The sequence below is a fragment of the Sceloporus occidentalis genome, unplaced genomic scaffold (genome assembly GCF_023333645.1).
Source record: "Sceloporus occidentalis isolate IW3139 unplaced genomic scaffold, rSceOcc1.0.p SCAF_1, whole genome shotgun sequence".
NCBI classification, from domain to species: Eukaryota; Metazoa; Chordata; class Lepidosauria; order Squamata; family Phrynosomatidae; genus Sceloporus; species Sceloporus occidentalis.
Window position 1 is genome coordinate 18,791,940 of NW_028316981.1, and position 6,966 is coordinate 18,798,905.

General features: G+C 43.8%; 1 long non-coding RNA gene across 1 annotated transcript; it reads left to right on the forward strand.

Moving 5' to 3' along the window:
* The first annotated feature begins 923 nt into the window (after positions 1-923).
* On the forward strand, positions 924-6,716 carry LOC149321034 (uncharacterized). Its single transcript, XR_016277246.1, has 3 exons — positions 924-1,042; positions 3,677-3,790; positions 6,392-6,716. It is a non-coding gene; the product is annotated as an uncharacterized LOC149321034 (long non-coding RNA).
* The last annotated feature ends 250 nt before the right edge of the window (positions 6,717-6,966 follow it).

Sequence of the window (6,966 nt, forward strand, 5' to 3'; positions counted from 1 at the left end):
AGAAACGTCAGAAAGCTGCTCCTTTTTGCAGTGAGAAAAGGTGCCCTTGCAGCCGCACCTGTGGTTTTTCTGCGTTTCTGCAGCAATGTGTGGTGAGTGGGGCAGCTTCACGGTGTTCTTGCACTGTGCGTATGCCACCCCCCCCCCCCAAGCTGCCAGGATGCCAGATTGGTTATGTGCCAGATTGGTTGCTTTGGCAACCATAAGCCATTCCCCCAACTTGGTCTTCTTCTGGCGCCAAAAGAAGCAGCAGACAGCCGCTCCTTTTTGCACTGGGAAAAGGTGCCCTTGCAGCTTCATCTGTGGTTTTTCTGCATTTCCACAGCATGCGGTATCCAAATGCCACTCCATGAAAACATCACAATGCTGCCACTGTGTGGTGAGTGGGTCAGCTTCACGGTGTTCTTGTATTATGCGTATGCCACCACCACCACCACCACCCCCCCCCCAAGCTGCCAGGACCCGGATTTTTTGCCAGTCTGTTCAATCCTTAAGATGCCAGTTTAACTGCCATAGCTCCATCCAATGGGATTTGCAAGACAGGCACAGGGTTGATGACTGGGGCTCATGATGGTATATTTTTCATAGGGTCACCATATGTCCAAGCTGACTTCATGAAAAATAACAGCTTGGAATCCTACAATATGTATGTGTCCTGTTTCAATCTTTGGCTTATGTGGAGGCCCTCCCCCTTGCTTGTTCCATTTATGAGAAATCAAGCAGTATAATTGCTAGCACACTATTCCCAAAAGTTTACCACCCACAAGGCACTAATTAGAAGCACTTATTAGTCTGGTATCTGTCCAAAAAATAAGCATTGAGACACTTCCATGCATTACTCCCAACCCCATTGGCCAGTTTAGCATCTTAGGGACAATAAATGGGAGATACACGTCTACCTAGAATTACCTGAACAGCTTCACGTCTCTTAGATAATTTGTTCTGTTCCTCACTCTCCTTCCCTTCAGAAGCTGCAAATACTGATCAAGAATGAAGGCAATTCTTCTTCATGGCATTTTTACTCTCTTCATCTACTCAATTGGTAAGGTAATAGGTAAATGGATAAAGATAGTGTTAGAATGGGGACTGAGAGAATCGTCTTCGGTCCCCAGGATGAGGAGCAGGGAAGCTATGATGATTTGGACTGCATTTCCAATAAATCTCTACCATCGTCCATAATGACTGGGACTTTGAGAAAGTAAACTCTAAAACATTTTAAAGACCAAATAGCCTTCTCCCTGGCCAAGGTTCAGATGCTGGGAATTTTCATTTCAGTTTATTTAAAAGGAGAAAAAAAATCAAGAATTGTTAGATTCAGACTGTTTTAAACTTTTTGGCTGGGTGTATTCACTTACATCTAACAGTATAATCCATATTCCTGACAGAAATATTTTCCCATAGAGCTCCAGAGTGTAGAGCCAGAGTCTAGGAATGTGACATGTGCAACATGCTTTCTGTAGGCGCAACATGAAGTTTAAGCAATAGATAATGTGGAAACAAGTTTCTTCTTCCATGATCTCATAAAGACAGTTGGGAGATTTAGTGGATTAATGCTCTCTTCTTTATTCCTGATTCATTTTTTTATAATTGGGGAGGGAAACCTTCCCCATCTTCCCTACCTCTCAAATGAGATGAGATAAATTAATTGAGATCCCCTACTAGCTTGTCAGATAAATCTTACATACTTTTAATTATTTTAATTGCTCTACAAACTTGTTGCAAGCCTTTTCCCTCCCTCCCTCCTTCCCTCCCACTTTCTACACCTTTCTGTTATAAAATCATTTTTGCACATATATTTGTTTTTTTAAATAGATGAAAAATAACATCATTTTTTTATTTTCCTTTTTCCTTTCTTTATTTTTTCTAAAAGAAACCCTCTAAGATCTCTCCTTTTCATCCAAGTGTGCCAGGCTGTTAACAGGCACAGATTACAGAGACCATACAACTCCCCTGTTGAAACAGCTTCATTGGCTTCAGTTTGTTTCTGGGCACAATTCAAGGTACTGGTTATAACCTACAAAGCCTTTCATGGCTCAGGTCCACACTATTTGGCAGACCGTTTCTCCTGGTATGAACCTGCCCTGACTCTGAGATCCTCTGGAGAAGCCCTTCTCTCCATCCCAACACCTTCACAAACACGGTTGGTGGGGACATGAGAGAGGGCCTTCTCAGTGGCTGCCCCTAGACTCTGGAACTCCCTGCCCAGGGAGATAAGAATGGCTCTCTCCTTGATGGCTTTCCGCCAGCAGGTGAAGACCTACCTGTTCAAACAGGCACTTAAGGAATTACTATAAGGACAGGCTGGAATGTTGGACTAGTTTAATCATTCTTTTTAATGTACGTTATTTATTTATTTATTTTAAAAATGTTTTTCATTGTACTTTTTGTTTGTTTGTTTGTTTGTTTGTTTTTTAATGCTGTGAAGCCGCTCTGAGTACCAGTCCTGGGATAAGAGCAGGATATAAATAAATATAAGTGTTCCTTGACTCACCTACACTATCTCTTCCCCAGAAGTCCAGCTTTTTAAAGGAGCACAGCTGAATGCCAAGCCCGTTTCTGCCAAAATGCAGATTCTGGGGGAACAGTGGTGTCACATACATCCTTGGGATCTGACTGGAGGCAGTCTGTACTCCATTCACTCCCCTAACGTTACTCCTGGATTTGGAAAATATGAGGAAAATAAGGTTATTGTGCCAATTTACCAGGATTCCTTCTCTGCCAACTGTCTCAATTTCACACAGACAACTTCAGTTATTCTTCTGTCATCCAACATTTTCAACTGCTTTCAAAGTGCCCCACTATCTCTTCCCATCTTCCACTCAATTACAGGCTGAGTTTCAAGTGTAAAGACAGTTTGCACTCTGTTAACAGGAGGAAGAACAAGGGTGGTTCTAGGACTTCCCAGTAGGCTCAGGCAAAGGCCAACTGCTGCAGCTTCTTCTAACCTATTTTTTCTACTCCTAACTTGATCACACTCTGATGTACCTTGGCCACAGGTGTCCCAATTTCCATGTGTGAAAAGCTGGAGGGTATGTGGTTGCTATATATTTTCTCACATATAATAGTCTGTGGTGGGTTACAAACCGCCCTCCGGCAGCTGGTCTCCCTCTGCCACTGTTTGCAGCATCCGGGAGCCACAGCGGCCAAACCGCGTGGCTCCCGAATGCTCCAGGAAAGGAACGCGGAAATCACACTCCTTCCTGGGCCCAGGAAGTGGCGCCACAAGGCGCAAGGCGCACTTTTGCGGCGTCACTTCTGCCGCGACACGTCTGGACACTGCGCATCCACAACGTAACAATGGCAGCACCCATGTGGATGGGTGCTGCCATTAAGGACGCGCTCCGTGCGTAGTAGGAAGAAGGGCCGTGAGGAAGGTAAGACCCTTCCTAACCCTAGTACGTGCAGAGCGCATACTATATGGTGGTCTGTAACCCGCCTGTATGTCTCTGAATATTAGTTGTTGGGAAAGACAAGGAGTACGGTGGGATGATGGTCATGTCTTGCATCTGGTTGGCCACTTTGTAAACAGAATTTTAGTCTCAATAGGCCTTTGGTTTTATGCACCTTGGCTCTTCATGTTTTCCTAGACCTCATGTTTCACATTTCAGTTTGTTTAAATGCCTAAAAAGTGTGAATATCCTTTAAAATCTTTATTCTCTCTCCCCATTTCTTGTAGCCCAGGGACTCGTATGTAATCAATGTTATACCATCGACTTGGAATACTGTAAAAGATATAAACCTACATGTGAGACCAATGGGACGTGTTTCTCACAAACCCTTTATAATCCAGGTAATGCCCACTCATATGAATTACTAAGACCAGACCTTTGCTTTATCCAGAATCATAAGAACCATGGAGCTTTATGGCAATGCTCTAATCTGAGAGCATCATACCCTACAAATGTCTTCATTTACCAGAGACAGTTCCATTTTTTTCAGCTGCTTTTAACATTTCTCTCGCCTCCTTCCATTTTCCTCCTTTCCTCTTCCACTTAGTTTTGTTGGTGCCAATAGAGGTCACAGTACAAATATAGTTTGCTCTTAACTCAGTTGGAGGAATGGAGAGAAAGATGCAGAATCTTGTTCTTCTAAGTAAACTCAAGCAAAAGCAAACTGCTGCAGCTTTTCCTAACTTGTATGCTCCTCCTCATTCATAACCTTTGCAATCTTGATCACACCCTGATGTTTTTCTGCTACACATGTCCTAGTTTTTAACTGCAGAGGGAATCTAATTCCCAGATTCATTCATATCCACATCCCATTTCATGACTACTTATGGGAGGGAAGCATCAACTCTCTTCCTCCAGATACAAAAGTGCAGCCCAGATCCTCCCTGCCCTTCCCTGGACACCAGATGACCACAGCACATTGCTCCTCCCCCGCTTGTAAGCTGTCTTTTGTGCTGATGGAGGAGGTGTTGGTGCTTTGCAAAGCAGGATAAAATACATCAGCTCACCTGACTCCAGTTGCAGAAGCCTGTTTCACCAACAGGATTCTAGCCAGTAAGACTAAGGGGACATGATATCTGTTATGATCAAAATATGTTTATTTAAATACCTACTGAATGTATATTGTGGCTTTCTTCTAATATGAAACTCAGGCTAGTTCAGAACATAGGTTAAAACAAAATGCAACTCAAAATAATTTATGAACCTGTCACAATGGAGATCACTCATGGGGGGTGATGGGAACATCAGTCACATGCTTTCTGTTCAACAGGGGAACAGTCCCCATTGATTGTAGTGGCTGCTGCCTGATAAGGAGGAACCAGGAGAGGGTTAGGCTTGGGGGGTGTTCCCATTGGCTTATACTCCGTGCTACAAATCGAATCCAAGGTACATCGTTCCTATTAGAAACCGAATTACCTCTAGCACAGTTCTAGAGCAACCCGCAATCGTTCCCACTAAAATTCGAATCATCAATCGGATTTTAATTTAATCAGTGTTAAAGGCATATAACCCATGTTAAAAAAATAGAAGAGTCGAACCTACATTTTTTCCTTGATTCGAGATAGGAATTGGGTTATTGAAATAGAACGATCAGCCTCAGAAATCGGGTTAGCTGGATGGGAGGAGTGGAGCGCAATGGGCTGGCTTGGGGGAGTCGCCCTTTGTGTCCCCATCTGTTGTGGCCATCGCCATCTTTGCTTCTTCACCCCTTTGTCCGCTGTGGTCTTTCAATAAGAGATAAGGGTTTTTTTTTAAATTTTATTTTAATGGTTTACAGGCGCTTAATCTCTTCAGCACTTAAGCGCCTGAAGTCCTGGCTGCTCAAGCGCCTGCATCTGCCAAAGGACTCTTAAAGGCTTCCCCTGGTGGATTGCAACCTCCCCTCTGTGTGGGGAGCGCCCATTTGTAACGGAGGAGAGGGAGGATGCACAGCAATCTCTGGGGAAATAGAGCCTTTCCATCTCTCTTTCCCAATCTGGGGAGACACAGGAAACCGTGTGTGTGTGTGTGTGTGTGTGTGTGTATCATTGAACACCATTTGTAACGGAGGAGAGGGAGGATGCACAGCGATCTCGGGGAAAATAAAGCCTTTCCATCTCTCTTTCCCAAACGGAATCTGCCTTCTCCTCCTTGATCCCATTTTCCAACCCTGGAAAGAGAATCTTTGGGGAAGAGTGATCCCTCCCTGGGCTGTCTGTAGAGCCATGAAGCGGGGATGCTGTCCTGCAACACCCATCCCATAGTTCCTCTGGAAACAGCTTGGGTTCCCCAAATTCGCTTTGCCTTCAGCCTCCCCCATTGATCTCTGGGCTCTCTGAAGGGATGCTCCCTGGCTGTCTTGGGAGCCATGAAGCGGGGATGCTGTCCTGCAAAACCCATCCCATCGTTCCTCTGGAAACAGCTTGGGTTCCCCAAATTCGCTTTGCCTGCAGCCTCCCCCAGCCTGGGTTCTTTCTTGCAAGGCAGCAGAAGTGCTTTGGGGAGGCAGTTTTCTCTCCCTCAACCATCCTTCCCCACGAATAATTGCAGGACTCATAGGCACTTTAAGCGCCTCCTCATTGGCTCTTTTATAACAAACCATGAAATTTAAAAGTGACGTTATGATGACGTTGCTTTGATTGACAGCCCCAAAATGGTGAGTGGGAACAAAATAAGGCTAACACTGGTTTATATGTACACCGTTTTATTTGAATAGGAACAAAAGTGGATCACTTAAAGCAAATCAATTGGTAAATGAGAACGAAGAAAAAAAAGCGATTCGGAACGCGGGATAAGACCAGGGTTATTTTGAATTGATTTAACTGATACCGGTGTATTTTAAACTGTTGTAAATCGCAAGTGGGAACACCCCCTTGGAAACACAATGTAACTATCATGGTTACAGAACTATATACTTGACAGAGAATTCTAACTAACACTTTTCACTGTTGTTTTCCCATCAGATACTTTACATCTTGATGGAGTTAAAACAACTTGTGCTTCCAGGCTGGAGAAAAGAAAGTGTGACACTGTAAGGATGACTGAAGGAAGCATTCTCATTACAAAGTGCTGTTCAACTGATCTATGCAACAGACAAGACGTTGCTGCCCCTTTCCCACCTCCAGAATGTACCAGACCATCTTTGGGAATGTGGAAAAGCAGGAGATGTTGAAGGCTGTCATTCTCCCAATATCATCGACCCATTATTTTACTTCCTTTGAAGGGAGATCCAGAAAACTTGCTCTCCTCTACTGTCCTCTTTGACCATGCTTATGATAGATATCATCATATTGAGAAAGGATGAAGGTAAATCAATAAACATATGTCACAGAGAACATAATGTCATTTCTCCTCTTATAGTTTCATAAATAAGCAAGCAACTGTCTATCATCATTCTCATAATAATCCTGCATCTTCAGACATAGCTATAATGATGGGGCATCATGATCATAGCTACTTCTGCTAATCCTACACACCTAAAAACTTACTAGGCTTTTGCCCAAATAAAGGGTATCTGTGTCACTGCAGATAGGGGCAT